The sequence below is a fragment of the Passer domesticus genome, chromosome 4 (genome assembly GCF_036417665.1).
Source record: "Passer domesticus isolate bPasDom1 chromosome 4, bPasDom1.hap1, whole genome shotgun sequence".
Taxonomy (NCBI): Eukaryota; Metazoa; Chordata; class Aves; order Passeriformes; family Passeridae; genus Passer; species Passer domesticus.
The window spans coordinates 69,835,425-69,860,673 of NC_087477.1; the positions used below are offsets into that span (position 1 = coordinate 69,835,425).

The window sequence follows — 25,249 nt, forward strand, 5'->3', positions numbered from 1 at the left end:
GGCCATTTCCTCTTCTCCTATTGCTTGTTACATGGGAGAAAAGACTAACCCCCATTGGTCTGTAATATTCTTTCAGGTATTGGTGGAGAGCAATAAGGTCCCTCCTGAGTCTCCATTTCTCCAGGCTACACAACCCCCATCTTTGTCTTAGATCAGTTCAAAAATTACTTTCTTCCATAAAAAATATGGTTCTTTTTATTTTACTGCTAGAATAGGGCCTGCAGATGTGACCCAAACCTTGATTCACCTCTTTCAAAAGGAACAAAGAACCAGATGTGCACAGAAAGGCAGAATAGTCTTTGGCCAGGAATCTAGCTGAGGAAGACCTACAGAGGGCTCCATACCACACTGCTCCCAAGGGGAAAGGACATTTCTTATTTAGCTGAAAAATAATGACCACTCTCTGAAAGCCATATATTTTATTTTCTCTGGGTAACTCACAGACATTTTACAATGGCAATAAAGTTTTAATTTAAAGCATCAATGATGCAATCTTTCAAGGGGTAATGGTTGGTTTAGTCTCTGGCAGCTCTTTGGTCCAAATATCTTGGTCTTCACTTTTCATGGGCCATTAATGAAGAGATGAACTGCAGAAGAGAAACTTGATCCATTAAATCCATGCCATTAGTTCTTTTGTCCTCTTTGCCAATTGTATCCAGATCCAGGTAGGGACTGGAATTTTCCACAAACATTGATTGCTTGTTCCATTTTTCTTTACTCTTTGGATAGTTTTTATTTTGGTCTAAACATAACTTTTGCCTACAACATCTCTAGCATAGAAAGAAAACTTGCTATGAATACTGATATTTTATTGAATCATTTTATTCCTCAAAAAAAGCTATGTCTTTGTATAACTCTTGATCTGGAATGTATTGTTTTCTTGCTTAAAGAAACATTAATCATAAATTCAAGAAAGACAGGGGAACAGAAATAACAAAGATAAAACTGAAACAATACATGAATAAAACATTGGGAAGATGTAAATAAATTCACCAAATATGCCTGTTAAATCCTAAGAATATGAATGATTTTATAGAAATAATGGCTTACATGCTAAAGCAAAATGTTTCTGATCATGACTGTTGTTGTCTGTTTTGATAGCCCAAGATATTCCACTGTCTGACACATCTGAAACAATGAAGTAATTTTCCTTTCAAAGTAAAAAGAAGTATCCGATACCTAAATAGAATAAAAAATAATTTTTTTCTACAAAAAACTCAACCAAAAATTTTGAGTAATTTCTCTTCAATAAAGATAATGAAACCAGATTTTCTTTCATTCTAAAAAATTCTATGAACATATTTAGCATAAATAGATACAATTTTTCAATCTCTTTGCTTGACAAGTTCTTTTCTTTTAAATATAAATGCAGCAAATTCTTAAACATTTAAGTATCTGAGATCCTAAAAGACAACATTTTTGCTTGGTGCCAATCATCCTGTGATAGATATTGTGTCATGTATAATATTGTCTGTGTTTCTTATGCTTACTTATCACCTTTTAATTTGAAAGCTAATTAAAAATATTTAGGAAAGATAAATATTGCCTTCCAAATACAATGGGAAATACTACAAGTGACAGACATGATCTAACCAAAGGCTCAAGAACATCTACTGTGAGGCAGGGAAGGAAGAATGACACTCATTTTCTCTTATGGTGCCTCCTCTGTATTTACACATGGTGAGAGTTTTGGCATCAGGTCATTAAGTCTGTCAGGTTTGTCACTTAAATCTAAGGGATCTAGCACTGTTACCCAGCATGGAGGAGTCCAGAAAATGTCCACCAGAAAAAAAAATGCTTCCAAAGTTAAGCAAAAGAAAGATAAGAGAACTACAAAAGCAGTGAAAATGCTATACAAAAGATTTACCTACTCATTACCTGTGTCCCTTGTAGAGGATTTGGATGGATTTTAGCTACAGGCAGTCAACTCTTCTGACTGTGTGTACAGTAAGGACTGCACAAACAGGCACAATCTCCAATCAGACAATACAATGAACCTCTTATTTTCTTACATTACATGGCAGCACCAGAGGCACAGGATGTCTCAGTTCATTGCAGAGCTTGCCTGCTTCCATCCTTCATCCAGCACTCTTCCTCTGTGGGAAACTGAGCCCACAGTCTTCTTCAGCATATGGATGATCTGCTTCTTAGGGGCTGTTAACATACCCTCAGTTCAGTCAGGATGCCAACCAAAAAAACAATACATATTTTTTGAAACTAAAAGGAAAAAAAAAATCCAGCTTAAATAAATCTTAAATTATGCATTTTTCCTGTCTACTAAGTGCTAAATTTCATGCAAAGAGCTCCTAGTGCTCATCGCTTTCTGTCTTTTCTTTCTTCTGTACAAAGACATGAGTAACTCACATCTTTTGTAAGGTGGCAGTGACCTGTAAAAAACACAAAAAGAATGTGTTAAGCAGAAAGGAGAAAAATGCTAAGTAAATGTATAATTATTTTGTTTGTCTCTCAGAATATGCACATACACAAATAAACACCCACACAGCCTTCCATGCTGTTTTACTAAAACAAATTTTCAGACCCCCAGCAACAAACAGCCAGTCATTTATTAGTAAGAATCCAAATAGATATTACAGAGTCTGACTACTTGTGCTTTTGAGACGTAAATATCAAAATTGCTTTTTGAAGAAGTAAAATGCACGAGCAGTTGAAGTTCAGGATTCAATTTTTTCCTCTTCTTTTGATAAATGCATTTACATTTTAATTTTCAGTGTTTTCAATTTTCATCAGTGAAAAGCTGTATCCCTGGATGAAAAGCACAATAATAAAATGTTCTCCACACCATAATTTTCTTGTAATTCACAGAAATGATCTGAGGGCATATAGCTCACGACAATATATATTATAGCATTCAGTGCAGAGAACTCAATTGTTAGGGCTGCAATTTCAAACATATGTATATTAATGAACTAGCTGTGGCTTCATTTTAAATTCCTAAAGACTTTTTTGCTGACACAGAATCATCACGACTGTAATCTTAGAAACTTGAGAAGATTGTCAGAACTGTGCATGTTATTTCATTTATTCAATCAATACAAGTGTCAATGCCAATTATGCTGCAGAAATCCATACAATAGTCCTATTTTTTTAAGTCCATATGGCACCATAGATCATGAGAGGAACAGAACAATGTGACATGCCACATCTTACATAATTTGGCAGAGCAGTGTGCCTTTATTTATAAGAACATGCTATAAATCTTGTTCTGCTTTTATTGCAATCAGTTCCCTTTCTACCCTCAAAACGATAAAGCAGATTTTGCTAATCTAAAACAAAATGAATCAAAAGTCCAAACAAACACTGGAAACATTATTGGTCTTCATCTATAGCTTGGGACAGTTTTTAGTCATGCATCTTAACCACTCTGGCTACTAGAAACTGCAGGAAAAAACTGTTGCAACTTGCTGAACAGACAACAGCATCTACAGTTAACAACTGCTCACTGCAGTACCCATTATAAAATGCAAGACTGGTGTGCAGAGCTATAAAAACATTCAGACCCTGTTCTCAAAAAAAAACCTTGGTACATCAATAATAACATCAGTTGAGAAAGCAGAGGATAACGTGAAGTACGTAGGAGGTCAGCAAAGCCTGGAAGATAAAGCTCAGCAGCGAGGCTGAAAAGGAGCACAGAATGGAGACTGCATTCAGCACAGTGCCAGAGAATAGAGACAGGCTGGAGGCAATAGCTGGGAGCCTGCCATTCCATCTCTGCACGGAGAGCATGCTGCCACAGGGAAGTGTGGGGAGCCCAGATAGCCATCTGAAGGCTTGTTCTTTGGGCAAACTGCACCCTTCTTTACTGCAGATGCTGAAACAGGTTCTCTTCTGCTTGCAGCAGACACCTCGCCCTGCTTGCATTCAATTCTTTTTCCCTTCTAAAGTTTTATTTCTCTCTGCCTAGGTTTGTGGAAGCTCCCACCAGGTCTCCTTGCACCTATTATATTTATATTTTCTGATCGAGTTTAATTTCTCAGGTTTGATCAGCATTGTCTCCACATGGCTGTCAGGTTTGTAATCCTCCCGCAGTGCAGTTTCTTTCAGAGTAGGAGGTGAACAAGCCTAGCCTTGGCAAGCCAGTCACTGGGAGCTAGCTGATTCTGGAAACACTTCTAAAGATAAAGCATCATGAAGATCTATTTAAGCAAAAAGTTAGAATTGGCATAAATTTCATAGTTGTAAGGGAGGCACAAACCACATCATACTGGAAGCAAACACACACACAATAAAAAGCTGGTTTAGGAGTCTAACTTCTTTTAAGAGAAGTGTCAATAAATATGAGAATAATATTATGTAACATAATGCTTGCTTGCTCAAATCTGGATATCTCCTGATACAACTGATATAATTTCAAACATGAAAAATATGTAAACAGTAAAGTACTTTAAAAATAGGGGGGGGCATATTTATTTTCACCATAATTATTCCTCATTACATTTACATAATTATATGCATTATTCTAAATATATGTGAATTTATTGGCACAGTGATGTTGTCAAAAATTTTTTCTTGTGAAAGGGTCTATGAACCAGTTGAAATCTGAGTATTTTAGTGCAATTGAATACATTGCACTTGTTCATTCACAAGATCGTGTCCTTCACATTTTTAGAAACTTAGTCAAGATTGTTGTGTTCACTCATCCTAAATTTATTTGACCTTAATCCATGCTTGATGATGCAGTGAGAAAGCCGAAAGGGACATAGCAGACATAATAAGAGATGTGCCTCACGGCAGGGAGCAGTTTATTCTAATGATTATTTATAAACCCCTTTAGTTCCCCAAGACGTGCTTTAGCAGTTGATTATAGTTTTCTTCAGCATTTTAGAAGCTGTTCTTAATAATATGGCAGATTTTCTAGCTGTCAGAATTGTGCTTCTGATTAATTTTGCATCACTTGTGATAGTAAGAGTAGATACTTGCCCCTAGTTACAGCCTGTATAGTCAAAGAAAGGGAACTTTGCTGCTGAACACCTACCCCTAGAACAAACAAGCACTAGAGTGACTTTCTAAGTTAAAACTTCCTTTGATTTCTCCAGATAATTTTTTTCCCAAGTTAAGGCCGCAGGGCTTGGCTTGAGTGTGCAAGTGCCAAGGAGCTGAACTGAGTTTTACTACTCCATTACTCATGTGTCTCTATTTTTCCCCAAACTCTTTATATAGCTGCCACAGCTCCTCTGCACCTTGCAAGAGATGGATGAGCCAAGAAACACCTTTTTAGCAATATCTGTAGCACTTGCCAAGTGCCAAGTCATCTATTTTACCTAGGATATAGGCAGCAGCTCTGTGTGCTAGACTGCAGGCCAACTGTCCCATAAATAAATCCCAGTCTTTCCAAGTTGACCCTCTGCTCACATTTAAACACTTCATCCTTCAGAACTCGAGGCTGATCTGGGATGCACAGCAGCTACTGAAGGATCTGCAGCCACAGAGAGCCCTGCAGTAAGCTACTGGGGACAGCAGCAGAGACAGCTTCCCAAAAGAGTTTCTCACCAAAGCCAAAGTTAGAATCCAACCCCTTCAGCCTGTGACCTGCTGCTCTCTCCTCCTGCCCAGGTTTGACTCTGGGATTACAGAATATGAAGTTTCCTTTGGTGTCCTTCTCAGCAGGTATCCACTGAGTTCACAGTAAAGTAGAGAGAACAAGGTAAATAAGCAGAGTGATAAGCCAAGGCTTGCTGTTACCTGTATATTGCATTCCCCACTAAAAGTGTTTGGCAGAGGTGTTTGTTTCTTAGGAACCACTAAAGTTATTTGCAAGCTGCTTCTACCACAAAATGGCTGATTGTTCCTATTCATAGGCAGGGCTAAGGTATCTTTCTGGTAAAGCAACTTTCATGGGAAACAGTTTTAGACAACTGCAAAAAATACCTTCTTTAGAGAAAGACACAAACAACTAACTGTAGCCTCCCTAACTCTGGCACAGAATTGGAGATTTTAGGCAGGAGCCTGAAAAAATCTATGGGTGAGGAGAGAGAAATTACTGCATCCTTTCAGGATTACTTTTTGCTCTTGCAGCACCTACTTCTCCGGTGGGCTGGATCCTGCAGGATGACAGCAGTAGCTGTGGATTCTGTCCATCCAACAAGGTGACACAAACTGTGTCACGCTGACAAGTGATACCACCCAAGTGCTGTAACCACTAATGCACAAAGACACTTCAACTTGAAAAATCCCAAAAAAACAATGGGGCATTTTATAGTATTGTTTCATTGGTGGCCATGCAGTGCTGGGGGGATGAAGCCCACTCCCTGTCCTGCGGCTGTCCCTGTATCCTCTCTTCCATTTCAGTGCAGGCAGAGCAGTTCCTCTCTCAGATAAGGGCTCAACTCACAGCCTGCCCAGGACACCTCAGCATGCCCAAGCTGTGAATGCCTGCCCTCCCCATGACTTCCTGCAGCTTGCAGTACCACGCCCTGGCTTATCCATGGTAGAAAGCAAAAAAAAAAAAAATACTTAGAGTGCACTTTAGTTTTCTTAGTCTGTAGCTTCTGGCTTTGGTGGGCTTTTCTGCTTGCAGCTGAGCTGACTTTCACAGCAAATAGCATAGATTAAGTTCTGTGCTCTGAGCAGGGATTTCTCATTTCATACATCATTTATAACTTTCTGCAGTGATTCCACAAAGTCAGTATTTCTCCATAACACAAAGATGAGAAGGATGGAAAATATAGCTGGAAAAGTGACAAACCTGCAAATTGCATTTATGTAGAATTCTGTTGCCACAAAGTTTCTGCAGCAATTTTATGGAAACCTAGCAAATGCAGTATAACTAAATTTGCAGTTCAGGAAAATTATGCATTTATAGTTTTCAGCACAGTGCCATATTACAGCTTAGCAGAGATGCTAAATATCTCTCAGACAAAATGAAAATTAAATCTGCTGTTCTATTTTGTCTAATCAGGTCTTTGCCCATGGTACGCTGGACATAGATTTCACTGCTCCCTCCTCACAGAAGTGAAAAATCACACAAACAAAACCCACTTTTGCAAAGGTTGCAAACACAAATTACATCAGGTTGCCCATAACTGGCAAGTGATATCTTTTTTTATTTTGTGTTTCCCTGGGATATCTCATCCGTCATTCATTACCAGAATATTAACAGAGGTGATGATAGAACACCACATTTTGGTGACATCCAGATTCCAGTGAAGTAAACAGTAAAAATCCCACAGGTTTTATTAGAGCCACAAACTGTTCCTTTGCACTGACTTCTTTTTATAGTCAGAGCCAGTTGCCAAAATGTTGCTCCTGATCCTGCTTTCATAGCTGGATAATCAGGATTTACTACGACCTAAATCAGTGAAGCCAGAATGGTGCAAATGAGAGAACTGGGGCCATCTGCTATGAATTTCCAGATACCAAAAAGGAACTGAAGAAGGGAGAGATTTTCTTACCAGCCTTCAATTCCTAATTGGCAAAGGTTTTCAAAGAAAGTCCTATCATGCCTGTCACCCATATTTAACTGTATCTTAAGTCAATAGGAAGTTACATCAGTAGGATACACACACTCACAAACATATACGTATGAAAACATAAAATTGAATTCAGGTTGAAATGTTTTTCATTTTAGTACAGCACATTGCCATCAGATAAAGAAAAAATACATATTATTCTCTGTCTAGTTCTTCCAAAGGAAATAATACCAAAGGTTTAAGAACATGCATTGGCTTTTTTCCTGATAGGATTTAAAATGTTCTTTTCCAATGTAAGTGCAAAACCAAACATTAAGGCTGAAAATCAAGCACACTAGACACGCACATTCAAAAATGAATGAATGTGCTGTGAAAAGACTGGACCTGCTGCAGGCAGTGGCACAACTCCCACTGACTTCCATAGGGCCAAAATTCCACCCAGTTCCTAGGAGAACACTAAATTGGCCATATTATGCATCTCATTTAATGGACTACGTTGGCAGGCACGATTTATTAAGATTCACATGCAAGAAAGAAATCAACTGCATTGTGGAAAGTATTTAAATTAATGTATCTGTTACAGCCTACCTCTAAATTAAGATAAAATTCAAAATCCTACTTTTGGTACTGCCTGACTTCAAGAAGTATTGCAGTAAGGGAATTTTGAACTTGATTTCCCACTTTTCCCCCTGCAGAACAAGGTGTCACCTACCATATGAGTTTTATCAAAACTTCAGGAAAAAAAAAGAAAATAAAACCTTCAAATCAGACAATATTATGGCACAAAATGTACAGAGGCATGAGTAAATTATTTAGTTCCCTTTTTTTAATTAATTCCCTGCTTATTTTTAACCCAATTACAAGGCTGTTGGCTGCCAGTAAAATTTGGATCCAAATATTTCTGCTAACCAAATGGAATTATTTGGATAGTACAGTCAAAAATTCTAACATCTTAATCAGTTTGCTTTCTGACTTTTTTAATAACAAAAGTAATTTGGTACATTAAAACTGCAATTCTTGAAAGTCCAAGACAAACATCATAATAAAATACCAATTTCTTTAGGGAAAATTCTAGTATAATAAAGAAACCAAGTGGATTTTATTGAAATTACTTCCAAAACCTATAAAAGTCAACAGATTAATCTGCTTTCCATAAGTTTTGCTGCATCTTGGGTAGTTTTACAAGAGGGCTGGAATTACATATTCTGTTATGCGACCACTGTGCCTTTTGAAATGTTATGAATGTCTTGTCACTTGATTGTGGCCAGAGGAGCCAAAGCTCAGAACCCCAGTAAGGGAGTGGCTGAGTGGCCATGTCCTGCAGGTCAGAGCTCCCCTGTGACCCTGCAGGGGCAGGGCATGCACTGGCCCATACCAGCACCCGTGTGCTGCAAAGAGCAGGAGAACACAGGTGAAGCAGAGCACCAGGGTGACACTTCAGGTGAAGCAGAGCACCAGGGTGACACTTCAGGTGCATTCAGGGGCTCTCACAGGAGGAGAAGCGCAGCACAGGGCTTGAGGCACGAAGGCACCCCCTCTGCCCCCAAAATGGCAGACCCTGAGCATGCAGAAAGCATGCACAGAACAACCATAAGGAATGATTTTAACTTTCAAGAGCAAACAATTGCCACCCCCAACCAGTCCCAAACTAAATATTTTCAGGCAAATCCGTACTGAAAGTGAATAAAGTCTGACCACTGCAGGCAACTGTCAGAAACTCTAAATAATGAGATTTTGTTATAGGCATTTCTTAATGCAGAACAGCAGTAGCAATGAATATGCTGGGACAATGCAGGGGTTTTTGTTCTCTTTCTGTGAAAGAAAATAAATGGGGAACTTCATATATTCATTGGCTCCAAACCCAAAGAAAAATAATCACAACCACACAGCAAAACCCTTTGCACAAACAAGTTGTATAACTTCTTTTGAGTGCTTGATTAAATAGTCCCCTAAAAGATGTACTTTACTTTTGCCATAAACACATGAAGGCATGCCAAATTTACTACATTCCCTAATAAATTATTCATTTACTGCCTTCTAAAAAACCACATATTCTTTCAGAATTCATTTTATCTAACTTCAGTTAGCAGCCATCTTGCTATGCCTTTCTCAGCTAGACTGGAAAATCCTCAGCAAGAGCCTTGGTGAATGAAGAACCATGTGGCATCTTTGTTATGCCTTAAGCACCCTTCCTTCAAGCCCCTCTCTCAACTTCCCTTTGATAAGAACTGAACATCTTTGCAGCCCTTCTTTGCTTCCCAGCCCTTGTGGTCCTCCCCTTTACATCATATTCGTCTCTTGTATATGCTCTCTTATTTGTGCTGCAAACTTCATTTATCAGGAGCCTCCCAAACACACCATCAGTATCCTTTATCCAGTAAAATTCTCATGGAAAATCAGTTAACCACTGAAATACAATTTTCTGCTGTGTCTCCCCTGCCCTCCAAAATGTCATGAGAACAAGAAACTTTCACTGCAATTTCAGTAGTGGGTGTTGTATTGTTTTAAACCTCATTCTGTGTGCTCTTGGTGGCCTGGAATTCCCCTTGAAGTATCTTGGGAGATAAAAACCATTCCTGTAACCAGTTTGATTCCCTCCTTTCCTTTTCCCAACCATGCTTCCCACCAGCTTGGTGCTGGTGAGCTTTGTCCATGAGGCTGGACAGGTACTGCCCTTCCCACACCCACCTCCCTCCAGTTCCCAATGGCTTCATCTGGCCACAAATATTGTGCCTCACACTGTAACTTCTTTTTAAATCTATATTGTTTCTTTCTTTTTTCACAGTGAAAAAAGGAATACAGTTTATTAGTTGGATCCTGTGGGGTTTTCTCAATATTACTGGAAGAAGCCAATATTTTGCTGACTAAAGGAAATTTATAAACAGCCAATTTCTAAATGAAACAGATGGCTTATTAAAAATGAGCAGTCACTTCTTTGGCACACAAAAACAGTTTTAATTATTTTTGTGTTATAATATTACTAGTTTTGTTTATGTTAGAAATGAGAAGAGTGACAGTTATCATACTCCCACCATGTTAAGCAACAAATAAAAACATAAATTGTGTGGTTTTGTTATAAATTGCAAATATCCTGTTACCTTCACTGATGTGTATGTATGGATTGGGTTTGTGGGGCAAGTTTGGTAATGGAAGTGGGGGGATATCTCTGTGAAGCTGCTGTAAGATTTCCCCACGTCCAACAGAGCTGATGCCAGCTGGCTCTGATGGACCCACCACTGGCCAAGGCCCAGCCAGTCAGAGGTGAGGATAGCACCTCTGGGATAACATTTTTAAGAGGGAAATGAAGTTATTATGCAGAACCCATGGCAGCCAGAGAAGAGTGAGAACATGTGAGAGGAACAGCAGACACCAAGGTCACTGCAACAGGAGAGGCAGGAGGTGCTCCAGGTGTCGGAGCAGAGGTTCCCCTGCAGCCCCTGGTGCAGCCCATGGTGAGGCAGTTGTGCCTCTGCAGCCCAGGGAGGTGATGGTAATTGGTGAATGATCTCTCCCTCCCCTTATCTCAACTTCTGAACCTTTCAGTGTATTTTCTCTCCCCTGTCCACTTGAGGAGGGCAGTGATAGAGTGGCTTTGGTGGCCATCCAGCACCCAGCCAGGGTCAAATCACCATGACGTAATAGAATTAAGTGAAAAATATCAAGCTGGTACTGAATTTAAGATCAACTGGTTTTATTTATTGTCAAACATCCCCAAACTTGATTCAGACCTGCTAGGCAGAAAATTCACTGTATGAAAATTCACTGTATGTGTCCACGCAATGATGCCGCTTCTTCATCTAGTTCAGGGTTAGATCTCTCACACACATTGAGGATAATCTAAGTCAGTTTTTTTTCTTCTCAGAAAGTGAAAAAAACCCCAATCAAATATAAGACATGCAAGTGTGAAAGTGAATAAAGACACATTTTCTTCCAGTGCTGGACAAAAATCTGGAGGAATTTCTTGCACTCTTTCATCAAAACTCTCCAAGAAAAGCTTCACACAAACTTCAGACATATCTGCATGGACATACGTTACTAGAAGACTGGAAACGTCACACTAGTCTGAGTCACATGCCCAATATTTCCTAAGACATGAAAACAAATTAAAAGACAAGCTCGCCTATTCTTCATGCAAAGATTGTGGCTGTTCATGTGAACCAAACTTCTCAGCTAAATACTGAAACCAGTGATATTTCTTTTTCCAGTCAGTGTGCTGTAGGAAACAAGGAGCTTTGAATATATTTGTTTGAACCAGAAGAATATTACTCTTTGAGAATACCAATAAACCTAAACATTTCTAGCTAGATGAAAGCTATAATAATTCATCATGTGAAATCACTATTTGGATTTTCTTCACAGATACAAAGTAATTGAGCTCTAGAATTACGTTCACCAGAAAAAGGGGGTCACCGCAAAACCTGTGTACACACCTGCAAGCTAGCATTTCTTATGACCAAGGATTTGCATGTTTGTTGATTATCTAGTCTGTGCAGCTTCCTGAAACTTTAATCAAGAACTAACCATGGCAAAGGAGAGTTATCAGGTTAGTCACAAATACATACCCATAATAGTTAGCTTCTCAACCTTCCTAAGTTAGCCCACACTGTACTTTGCTAGAAGAAAGTTGCTGACACTATCATGAAATATTGTTATATAAAAGCTAAGTCTGAGGATTTCAAAAGATTTTCAAAGAAAGTAACCTCCTGACTTTCTACAACTGGGTCTTTGTGCCTTGATTCTATGAATTATGAATTTGCAGTAATTTCATTTGGAAAGAAGCAGAGGAAAAGGTCACTTCAAACATGGGAAATTAGGCAATGCGATTCTATCAGAAATCATATTGAAAGGATTTGTTCCTTAAAAAAAAAAAGAAAGAAAAACTGAAGATCAGCTAAATATATTAATCTTGTTCCACAGATGTTTGATGGAAAAGGATGCATGAAAGTTTCCAGCCCCTACCAGAAACACTGCCACATCCAGGCTGTAACTCAATTAGACAAAGAAAACACACATACATATGCTGCACTCTTCCTCAGTTGTTGCCTTCTTTCAGTAGGATATTACATGTTGGAAACACTGCAGCTGCTGAGTGCCACACTGAGGGAGCAGCACCAGCTCTCACTGCTGCAGGATTTGTCCTTCAGAATAGCTGAAGACACCATGGCTTTTTCTTGCTGCCTTTCCCAAGCACTACCAGAATACTACAGTGAAACAGAGTAGCATAAGTCCTGACACATCGCAAGTTCAGTGATTAGATTTTTGAAATGCCTTTACCCAGCAGGACAGCAACTGAGGGCATTTTTAATGTCCATGTTTTGTCAGATCATTCTCTGTAACCAACAGTAGTTTTAGACACTGATGTGTGTCTGCACATCCTTTAGTAGCTGGCCTCTCCTGTGATAAAACATGCTATTTTCTATCTTGTAGCTTCTTTCCGCCCTAAAAGGTTGTCATTCGTGCATTGGTCATACTGGGTAACATTTATCTGCAGTAACAGTGATTGATATTTTTAAGTCTTAAATTATTAGCAGTGTGGCAAGGATCTAATTGCTGTACTTGGTCTAAAACCAGAAATAATATCCAGTCTGAGTTGAATTAAAAGCCAGACAGTGACAAAACCAAGAGGATTTGTGTGTGTGACAGTACACTTGATTTATTGCTTCAGATTGCAAGCAGTGAAAGGCAGTGTCAGTACTCATTTTCAGGTGACAAAAAGATATAAAGAGGTTATTATAAGGACTCCAACAAGTTTCTGCAGGTCTGATCTGGGAGAAGATAATAATGCCAGGTACTATGCAGGGATGGAGCAGAAACACAAGAGACTCAGAATAACTGCACTTGCAGGAGCTTCCCAGAAAGCACCTGAGGGCTTCAGCCCCTGAGAACTGTACACATCCAAAATACAGATTTTCAAAGCTTTTATCTAGTCCTGAGGCATTTCAGCTGCAAACAAATAGTAAAGTCCCCAGGGCATGCTATATTTTGCTTCTAGGAGAAAAGCTATGCTCAGAAATGAAGAGCTCAGCACTGAGCTCATGGCTAAGTCCCAGCAGGACTGGCACAGTAAGGTCCCTCGTCTGTCTCCGTGCTTCAGCCCCACAAGGGGCACACATCCTGACAACATGTATCCCAAACACAGCAGACAGCACACACTTTGGATCATTCACAGGGGCTGTCAAGAGAAATGCACTCAAATCCCTGATGCTTACACAGCCCATTTCTCAGAGCAGGACCATCCAGCCCCTGGATACCCAGAGGTGAGTCACTGACAATAAAAATAAAACCTCAGCAGAGTCACATATTTCACATTTGTTTCTTTCATGCTTTCAATGGGCCACAGAACAAACACAGCCCGTCAGGGTGGGCTTCACCTTCTCTAATTTCAACTGCCTGAAAGTTAAATGCCTATTCAAGGAGATGTTGCTAACACTAGGAGAGACACAGACACTTGCAAGGAACAATTCATCCCATACTTCTTGGACACACACCTTAGGTCAGACAGTTCACTGTCTGAAGGAGTCTCTCCTAGGGATTTGGGATGTCTGTTCAGCAGCCCAGTGCAATCCATGGTGTCGTTCAGTCCAGGTCACTTTGTCATCAGCCCAGAGAAATCCTGGGGCTCTCCCTTCCTGAACACAGGCTGAGGTTTTCCTGCAGGAACAGCCAGGACATGCAGGGGGGCAGGAAAAACTCTGGGTTTACCCTCAGCTGTAGATGGATTGCAGCTGGAGTAGACATCTGAGGATGAGCAACACAGTGTATTGCTGTACTACATATTATAATATAAACACAGCCTGTATTCATAGCTTAGGTGAGGACCCTTTTAGCCAGATAATTAGGAGGCATAAATCCAGAATGTAATGATACATACCTTAATGATACTTTTAATGGCCCTTATGAAACAAATAACACCAGAATGAAACATGAACACATTCTTTCGCACTGGATACCAATGTCAAATACATTTTAATGATGATTATATTTTTTTCTTTAATTTAATATATTACAGTAGATTTTATACACCTATAGGGCTGGATTTGAAATAACTGTGTCAAAAATAAATATTCATTGACATTTCCCTTAAATTAGAGAAATAGATTTAAAAAATCTGGTCATATTTGGTCAAACTTTTCTCTTTTCCCTTCAACTAGAATTGGCCAGGTCAGAAATTAAAATAAGCTCTTTTCCCATTCTGTTTTACACTCTTCTGAAGACAAGGTCTCAACTGTGGTTATTTTTCAGAACAAAAAATTATGCTCAAACTAGAAGTAAGTACAAGCTACCTTCAACTACATTCCATGGTATAACATGGTAGCATTTAACACTACAGTGTTGAGACACCTCTCAGCAGCACTTGGTTTGCCATGATTAAGTCTTCAACACTAGGATACCCTGATGCTTTGGGGACCCTGCACCAAAGGAATAGTATTTTGCAAATTATATTTTTACTGAGTGTATAGGTGGACTAGAGGAAGACTAGGTTACTAACCTAGTGCACTTATTCTCTGGTTGTCACAGGTCTCTTTTGAATAGTCTCAAGTTTCTGCAGGATTTATGAGCTTAGGCATGGAGCTACCTGCTTAACATGGAGTAGATGAGAGAGGAGACGTGCACCATCAAAAAGCATTATTTTCACTTAGAAATTCTTGCTAAAGAAAATGCTACTGGAATATCTATATTGTGGCAAAACAGGTATTTAAATAACCTGCTTTGCTTTATAAGCATGTAAGGAAAAACTAATGGATGTCTGACATAAAAGGAACATTAAAATATAGAATGAAAAACAGTCTATTGCAAGCAAATTTTAAAAAAACTTCTCCTGGAACTGGCTTCTGAGATCGAAATTTACCTCAGTAAAACAAGTTAGGACTTTCATGGTGTCTTAGAGAGCTGAAGTATTTGTGGAACATTGTAATCCAGCCAATTTCATAGGTACAGTGAGTCCTTGATCTCAGATAACCTCCATGTCAGTGTCAACAAAAACACTTTCCTAGCAGACTTTTACCTAACAGAACCTATAGGAATTTCATACCAGGTTTGTCAACAGAATGAGTTTTTCAGTTACTACCAATGTTTTCCTTTTGAGGAAAATTGGGCAGCAGTAGGAGAATTTTCCCTTATTTCTGCCCTTATCTTGATTATTTGGGGGGCTGGTGACACCTTGGGGAAGCTGTATAGAGATGCCTAGCCATTAAGGAATAGAAGTGCCACTTGCCTTGGGAGAAAAAAAAAATTAAAAAAAAGAAAGGAAAATAATCATTTTGACAAAGCACCTAGGAAATTCAGTCATAAGTGGTAGTTGTAGCTAAGTGGAAATCCTGGATAAATGCAAATTCCTGCTGCGTGGATTGACTCTACAGTGTCTGCACGTCTGCACAAAGAGCTCAACAATTTTTGGTTTTGTTGCTTATACCCAGTGTCTTTGCTGGACATTCTGCACACATACCTGGATCACAGTGTTACTGTGCTCGACACACAGGTGTAAAACCTCTTTTATTAGCAGTAACCATAGTGTGCATGCTACATGGCACATACACACACACCCTTGCCCAGGAGAAATAGAGAAGCCCAGCTGCTATGGAAGTCAGCCCCTTAGAAAATAACTGACTTTGAAACAATTAGATAGGAATACAATTGGTTCTAGGGCTTAAGAAAATAAACAAAATAGGTTTATCTACTGCCATTGCAGTTTTAAGATAACATTTTCTCTTCTGGATATGCAATCAGGAAACAGTGCTGTAGGCCAGAACCTGGACTGGCCCCAATATCAGTTCATCTCTTGGAACTTTTGTCTGGCAGATGCTGCATGAAAAAATATAGTTTTGTACCATCTACCTGCAGCACATGCTGCTGTGGGTTCAGTGTGGTGGTTCTGATTTACTGTGTCTGGCCAGTGAACAGGACACTGAGCAGGGCAAGTCTCTGCAGCCAGGCGAGGAGCAGGACAGACAGGAACCTGGTGAGGCACATCATTCTCAACAACAGTCTCTAATGCAGAATGAAGTGGCAGAAACAGTACATTATGGGCATTATCATCATTATCTCTTGCTACCTCTAATAGGTTCTTATATCATTTTGCTCATTTTTATAGCTTGCTGGCTCAGAACTGACATTCTTCGTAATTCACTGGAAGAAATGCTTGATTTCAGCTCCTCTTGTTCTAACCATACACAGAATGGATGAAATAGGGATGTGTCTGCTGGAGTAGATCAACCCTTTCTTGCATAATTCTAATGAAGAAATTTCTAAAGTGTGGCATTGTTTAAATAAAAAGGGATAAAGTAATATTCTTTTGGGCTAGCCTTTCTTTTTAAATTTCTTTCTGTTGATTAAAAAAACAACAAAAAGGAGAAAACTAGGCAAAGCATGGTCCTTGTGCAGCTGCAAAGATGGATTCAGCAGGAAAAAAGTCTCGGAAGACTATGTAAAATGGTTACACAAATTCCTGAACTACTATCTGTAGGATTTTCCCAGAATATAACTGATAGTCTGCCTCTTTCAAACTGCCTTAGGACATGAAAGAGAATGATACCTCATTACAGAAATGTCATAAATTGTTCCAGTATTTTTATCATCTGAATATGAAAGCTCCTCTATGAGATGGCTAACAACAGGTTAGTCATCTGTGTTATGATAGAAACTCCTCTGGAAACACAAAATAATTTAAAATCACCACTATCCTGCAGTGGTGCCAAGAGCCTGCATGGGGGCAGCTCTGAAGACCAGGAAATATGTGCTACTTTCTACCTCCTTCTTCAGCAGTTTATTGTTTTTCCCTTGTATCTGCTGACACAAGCAGTGCCCTGGGTTTCTGCACGATCTGCAGGGGTTCACACCCCAAGGAGGAGGCTCTAGAAAGCAGGGAGATCCCAGATTGGGGATGGAGGGAATGGGGGGGAAAGGGGCATTGCAGAGCATGGGTGAGGGAAAGCACAAACACTGGGCTTGCAGAGTTGGAGCCAGGTTGGAAGAACCATAAGAGCAGAGAGACATGGGTGTGCGGTCTTGAGGGAGGAAAGCCAAGTCTGGGCACCTGGAGCAAACATGGGAGCTCAGTGGGAAAACAGGATTCTGCATGAAATATCTGAGAGGTAGGAGGTTTGAGAAGAAAGAAAAGGAATCTGCTATGCATATAGGAGAAAGCAAGGATACTGCCACCAGCAACATTCCACTGTGCAAAATAAAACAAAATTTACCTAGTGAGTGTTATTACTGAAAGAGGCAGTTTTGGGTGTCACATCCACTGATGTCTCACACTGTCCAGTCTTTATTAACCTACCCACACTTATTTCTTTTTATACCCCAGTCATACTGGCATTTCTGAGTGTTCTGTTGCACCTGTCCTTATTATACTCAATAAGTATTCTTCAAAAGTATTGTTTGCTCTGTTGTGAGAAAAGAAACAACTCACTGAGGAATGGAGCTGAGTTTTCTGCCCTGTCTGCTCTGTATTCTTTTCTAGACTGCATCACTCTTATCTTCTTTTTTTAAGTACAGCCAATTCCTTACAGTGTCTCTCCCTTAGCAATTTTTCTTATACTGTTTATTACTGACAGTGTTCTTTGCTATATCCCTCTAGTCTTTTTTACAGCTGGGCTGGGCCAGTGTTGTTCCAACTGTTCTAGCTGAGGTCATGAGTGACATGACAGACAGCAGTCACACACCCCCTGAAATACCACATACACATACATTGTGTGTTCAGTGTTTGGTTTTGGTAGGAGTTTATGCATCATCTGTGCATCTCATTGTGCCTCTTAGACAAGTAAAAAGACTTGCACTTGAGGAGGAAGACAGCAGGTTTGGGATTATCCTCATCTGCTGTGGGTGCTTGGTCTAATCTTAGACAGGCTGCCAAGAAACCTCTATTCTCAACACAGACAACATAACCTTTATCTGTAGGAAGTTCTGTTTTGCTGGAGACATAGAAACCTTGTGCGCAGTCCTTATCACAAAGCTTTTGTTAGCTGTGTGTAAACTGAACCCCAGCCATCAGAGGTCAGAAGCATGAGGTCCAAAGCCTTGAATTTTATTTGGACTTCTGCAGGTTGGTTTGGGGAAGAGAAAAGATATTATGTTGTGTGGGTTCATGTTTTTTTCTGCAATGTGCTGGAATGGTCAGAGTGCCAACCCTCTCCACACTTCCTATATATTTATCAGAGATAACATCCTGCTACACAGTGCTTCTTTTATTCTGGGGTTCCTGTATGCAATGAAACAAACAGCAGCAAGGAAGCACAGATATATCTGCCAAATACTGTTTTCTTCTTCAAGTTCTGAAATTTTTTTTAATTTGATGAACAAATGTAGATGTGATTATTACTTTAAGATCTTTTATTTAATTTGAGAGCTGGACGTTTATGTAAGAATGTATTTATGATCTGTTGTGGACTCTTTTTTTTCTGCATGTTTTGCGAAAAGAGGCAGTCAAAACGTCATTTTTTCCTTTTCAGTTCTCCCTATTAAAGTGGATGTTGAAAATTTGGTTTTATGTCTTGTTATTGACAATATATTAAGGTCACACACCATTGGGAGTTTGCTCATGAATACCACATAACTGGTAGAAGCACATTTTTAAACTGGTGTCTTCTCACACCATTGGAATTCTCTTCCAACACTGGAACAAACTTCTGATGAAAGGGAGGCACTTAGGCAGTAGCTAGACAAGAGCTCACAGCTGCACAAAGTAATGGACCTCTGTCCACAGATTTCTCCCAGATACCAGTAAATGCACCAGTCCATGTGTATTTTTCTTGGAGTTACTGATATACTATTTTTCACAAATGAAAATATCTATGAATCCTGTCTGTAAATCAATCAGGTATAATTTTCAGCCTCAACAGCAGTACAATGTGAATGATAAAATACCTTGCCAATCCAATTTCTTGATCACAGCTGACTGTCTTGGACAATGCTGTGAGGAGTAAGAAAACAAAGCAGTCCTATTTCATAGTAATGCCATGGCTCTTTAACGACAGTGAAGATTGTTGTTAAGAATCCTCTTTATAACACTGACTTCATACACCTTTATCTTAGGATATGTTTTTCAAGTCATGATTATCTAATTGTGCATTCATTCAAGAACTTTGTCTTCACATGAAAAGATATAGTATCATACAGTTTTAAATAAAATGTAGAACTGCAACAATGTATTTTACTTTTGCTTGCAATGCCAGAATACACAGTTATGCTAGCTTTTCAGAGGAAGCACAAACTAAAAATGCATATTTTGAAATGCATTTCATGTGAACAAATGTCAAAATGGCATACAGTTTCACCACTCAACTAAGCTAAAGAATTAATTTAATATATTAAAATGAAACTACATAAATTACAACAGAGAAAATATTGACAGAATAGCAAATTCAGATTATTATCACCTGCTGTCTTACAGAGATTGCCTAAAAATGAAGGATTATATATTCTTGTTTTTCTCCTACTTCAACTCACCATCCATCCCACTCACGGTTAGAAATCACTTTTAATTTAAGAAAGATATACTGGGGTGGCAGATGTAGTTCACACAAGCCTATGGGTGAGCTGTAATGCAGAGTTGTTAAATCTTAGGAGCAACACTGCGCATTACAACCTCTGCATCACACAGCCCAGCGCCGAGACTGCGGGGATGCTGCAGGGTGAGGGTGCACCAAAGGTACAGCTCTCTTTAAAAGCCCTTCACTGTACTCCAGTAATACAAATTACAGTGAGACAGGAAAGATAGCATAGATTACCCTGTGCCACATTTCCTACAGCTGTGTTTTTTTTAAAGGGTAAGCAGAATCTGAAATCGGTTTTGCTTTTAAAAGATGAGAAAGAGCTAAAGCATCTGCACACATACAGCAGGTAGCTAATTTCAGTCCTTTTCCCTACATATATTTGGGAGAAACGAACGTAATTATTAATAGCAGAATCCCCATCTTGGAAGCTTTTTCCACCACAATTAAGTGTGTAATAACACTATCTCATGGACACTAAATGCACACAGGACATGAGAAGAAGCTAGAGAAAACAGTTCAAATAGGAAAGCACACTGAGTTTAGCAGCTGTTTTTCTCAGCCTGGATCCCATTCAATCCATTAAATAAGGGCATAAATAGTTAAATAATAGCATCTTCTGAAGGTGCTCAGCTTGCTCCAGGGTGACCCAGAACAGGCTACCTAACCAATGGCCATTTACACCTCCCTCCTGATCCTCTTACTGAAATGTTTCTCCCCACTGATAAAGGCAGTTAAGCATGATTTTCCTTGCACCTGCTTTGGGGACTTGCACAGCTCTGTAACCAGTTCAGCTACACAGGGGAAAGGCTATAAGAAACTTGGGTTTCATAGTTTAAATTTTTTAAGCATTCATTAGGGTCAGGTGAGGTCAGACCTCATCCCAAGAGAGAACAAAAGTGAACAATGATAAGACTGAATGAGATACGAGTATTTAGGAAGAAGAGACTTCGTCCTTACAAAGGGGAAATGACAGAGAGAGAAACTGCTTTCTGCTGGAAAAAAAAAATGCACTGCATATGCAAAGCTGGAAGATGCCTAGGGGAAAAGACAAAGTTGATATCAGTGTGAGTGGCATCTTGGGGAAAACCCCAGCTGACAGAAGGAGGCTGCATAGAGGGAAGAGTGCTGGGAACTACTAGACGACTGACTGGCACATATGTGCTTTCTGGTGATTAAAATAAGCCATTTAAAAACAGACCTGCCTGAAAAGCAAAAAAGTAAATTACATTATACTGGATGGAACAGCTACCAGATGGTCCAGTTACCAGCAGCTACTAGATTTTGGGTTTGTTTTTTTTAAATGCACACATGCACTCACACGAGCAAACGCTCATGGGCCAAACTGGACTGTAAAAGCCATCTGGCACTGCCTGTGTAAGTTTACTACACTGTGAAACCTCATTCTCTCTGACATTATTTGTGGTTAGAAGACTAATTCCAGTTTCAGCCAGGCAACTAGACTGCAATCTGGAGCATAAGAATCAGAGGGCAACAGAAACAAAGGGGGAGCCATAGGGTAGATTTTCAGCTATGAAGAAGCAACTTCCAAAAGGAAAATGAACTTTATTCTCTCAGTTCCTAAAATGAGTAATGGATGGTAAAAATAAAATTGCCTCCATTCTTTGCTAAATCAAATACTGTAAAACACACATATACACCTTTACACGTGGCGAGGTCCACAATCCTCTTCCAAATAGGATTGGTATTTTTTAAAGTCACGTACTGCTTTAGTCACCTACTGTGCATTAGGACATCACAGTATTAGATGAGTTTCTATTCTCTGTTTACTCATCTATAATTCCAGTTCAATTCCATTTCCCTACTCTGGCATATTAAGGGGCCTGTAATCAAATCCAGGTATGTCCTAAAAATAAAGAAATATCTGCCACCATGCACAAATGACATTTAATATGTCATCACAAAGCATTTATAAAATATGCTTATAGCACTCATCATATTAACACCTCCTATGCACCTTTTTCCTAACTTTTAAGGAAGGTGTTTAAAAATGAGTATTCCTAAAGAATTTCATTCTGATAGTAACTAGGAATTATTTTATAAAACAATCAAGGCAATAAGAAAAAGTTGAACATGCACCTATTGTTGCACTAGAGACAATATCCTTGCCCTGAGATCTAATCTGGCAAATAACTCAATACAGTCAGAATTCAGCTTAGTTTCATTAAATACTCTCCTTGGCTATAATTTTTTTTTTTTGGTCATAAAGAAGGAAAAAGAAACAAAATGCAAACAAGAAATTTCAGATCTACAAATATGCACCAACAATCAGTATAGAGCTAGTTTTCTACCATATTAAAAGCTACATCTGCATCATATGTGTTATGGGTACCTTCCCAGCTGAGGATGCAATACCAGTGCTTCAATAGTGATGCTAGACCAATGTCCAGAGTCCAAGCTGAGATTCAACATACAGTACAAACACAGCCCAAAGTAAATGCTTGGCCCATGTTTATCTTCCAGTCCCCAGAATTCATTCACACAGCTGTGAATTGTTTGAATGTGAAATATCTCTGATCTTCAGAGCATCCTGACAAAGCTTAAAGCACTGCAACCAATGGACAAGCTACTAACACTGCCATGTGCTCCACCTGTGAGGGCAAAGAGGCTCAGGCTTGTTGTATTCATCTATATAGACTTGCCCTTGCTGTACGTCACAAAGAAATTCTAATAACCTAAATTGTTGCTGAGCATTTACACAGGCACTGGATGTAGTTCAGTTTGTTTCTAATATTCTAAGATGGCAGTTTAGAACTCTGATTAGAAGGTTATAAAATTTATGAGTCTTCAATATAAGAAGAAAAATGCTTGTGAAGGAGATAGTGGAAGCCTCAAGCTCCCCCCTGTACGTCTACTAACTCTTTGCAACCAATTCAACCCAAAATGTTCCTAGGAGAGTAGCAAGTCAGATAAAATGTTATGAAAGGCCAATTATCACTATATAACTCATTCTTAAATTAATTCAAGTTACAGATAATGCTCTGGTCAAAAAAGATGACACCTGCAATGCTTCTTAGCCATTTTCTCCTCAGAAACACTCTAGAAAAGTAAAGCAAATAACTAATGTGAAAGCTAGGATAGCTCACTGGGATTTCCATAATCCCCTTTCCTCTCCTTCCCATCTTAAAAACATTGTTTTCATGCTTGAAAACATCTGCTGAGGAGGCTCATCCACAGAGCTTCAACCCAATTCTCTCCAGAGGTCAGGGTAGGCTCAGTCCCACATCTGATTACTGCCTATATTTTAGAACTGAGATATCAGCTATGTATAATAGACTAACTTTAAAAAGCAGAAATATCAATATTTTGATTACAGCAATTTGATTATAGTCAGGCTGTAGGTATTTCATTTTACAGCAGTAGAAGTACTAAGCTTTCATTATGATAATTCTGTGGAATTTAGAGAGAAAGATCTATTCCCCAAGGATCTGTGAATCCCTCCACCAAATGTTAGAGCAGGCCTCTGAATTCTAAAACCTGAAATCCACTAAGTCTTCACATGTACTTATGATGCCTTTAATGGAATTTCACTGATGGAGGATAGCTCTTCAAAACTTCTTGTTGTAGGACCAGAAGATGACAAAGGTATTTCTTTGCTTGAACTCCTGAGAAGCTGTATACAAAAATGTTCATGAGTCACTGGGAGAGGGCTGGAATTTCTCAGCCCTCTCCCAGTCCCACCACAAAAAAAAAGGGGGCTGGAGGTCTCACTAATTCAACTTGTAACAACCCCTCTCATTTAAAATTACAGTTTGCAGCAGATTTGATGTATTTTAATGATTTCTGGTTCGTTTGTGCTCATTTTCTGATCACACAAACTAAGAGACATTCCTTTGGATTTTTAAGTTTTTGACAAATCCTTGGGGTGCACTGGTAATCTTTTAGGTAAGCTCCAAAAGATCAGATCTGAGCACATTTTCCCAAGGAAGACACAATCAGATTTGCCATAGCACAGAATACTCTGTTCCCATGGTCCTGGGATCCCTGGTTACTCAATGCACGACCTCCTATTTAAAATGCTCCCACTAAAAGAAATGCTCCCACTAAAAGAAAACACATACATTCACAGTTAACCTACCCTTCTGCAGGCACCTGCCTCGTCTTTTCTACTCACAGCTACATGCATTTTCTGGAGGGAAAAGAAAGAGTTAAAAGAAAAGCAGCCTAATCGCCACTCACACATTTGTCAACTTCCCCAAAATAGCTGCAGAATTTAAGCATAGGATGCCATTTTCCTCCCTGACAGGTTAATCCGTTTATTATTCATCCATTTAATGAAAATACCATGTCTCCATGCTAAGAACAAAACAAAACCTCCAACAACATTGGTTCTCTTTAAATCATATTAATAATCTTGCACAATTTGATTTGTCTTTGAATTCAGCTTCATTTTTAACTCCAATTTAGAAGCAGGAAACCTATTCCTTCAGATTTCATATTGCTGCCTCTAGCCACATTTATGGAATGTTTTCTGCAAAATTATCAGCATTTCATTACCTGCTTCTGCAACAGTCATGTATCTACTGTGAAAAGGTCACCCAAAAGTTAATGAACCTCATGCTTATCCAAGCTGCTCTTCTCCGGTGGGACAGAAATTTTCATGAGACTCTGCAAGGCTCATCTTGCAAAGTTTCCTGAATATGCTCTGAAAAAAGAATACTTAGTAAGTCATGGAGAAAATCGGTCTCCTTTTCACAGGCTCCATTAAGCTTTCTGGAAAAACATGGGGCTTAAGCTCTCAATGGCATTACTTCTAAAGGGAAGCTACAGCTGTGTTTTGAACCAGTCACAGAACTATTATGACCATGTGGCTACACAGAACAATCATACTCCTTTTCAGGATTTAATTCTTCTGCAGGACTCCCTGTTTTACCTGGAAGCACCACCTTTAATACAAAAATGTGGGGTTTTTTACAGATTAATCACATTAGTAAACAGGATTCATGATCCATTCAGGTAGCATGCCTAGAACTTTCTAGCCCAGCTCCAGCCAACCAGCATGGTTCCCTATGTTTCGTTAATGAAGAAAAGAAACGGGAATGTTTCTTTTAATCAAATATTTGATTATCTCTCTGGTACTTCTTTCTCCAGTACTGATGACTGTTGCCATGGTCTCTGCCTTCCAGTTCCTTCAGGTAGCCTCTACTCCAGCAGTTTTCACTTCAAGACCATACCAAAAGTTTGCTTTTATCAAGGGGTGACATGAGAGAAGTCCAGCACAATCTGTTCTTTCTGAACCTCTTTTATTATACGTCACTTGCCTTGATTAGGTCCCAACACCAGAGAAAAACCTGTGGCCATTTACTGCAT

General features: G+C 39.2%; 2 long non-coding RNA genes across 5 annotated transcripts in view; both read right to left on the reverse strand.

Annotated features, from left to right (window-relative positions):
- Nucleotides 1-404: 404 nt before the first annotated feature.
- LOC135299492 (uncharacterized) overlaps nucleotides 405-25,249 on the reverse strand; it is a 39,947-nt gene continuing 15,102 nt past the window's right edge. The window contains exons 2-3 of one of the 4 annotated variants that reach the window (XR_010361467.1): nucleotides 2,013-2,387; nucleotides 405-587 (exon numbers count right to left, since the gene is read on the reverse strand). This is a non-coding gene — a long non-coding RNA (uncharacterized LOC135299492). The other 3 variants (XR_010361469.1, XR_010361470.1, XR_010361468.1) reach the window with 3 other exon arrangements.
- LOC135300079 (uncharacterized) lies at nucleotides 23,405-24,676 on the reverse strand. The gene is made up of 3 exons (XR_010361958.1): nucleotides 24,437-24,676; nucleotides 24,018-24,068; nucleotides 23,405-23,552 (listed from the first exon to the last, which is right to left on the reverse strand). It is a non-coding gene; the product is annotated as an uncharacterized LOC135300079 (long non-coding RNA).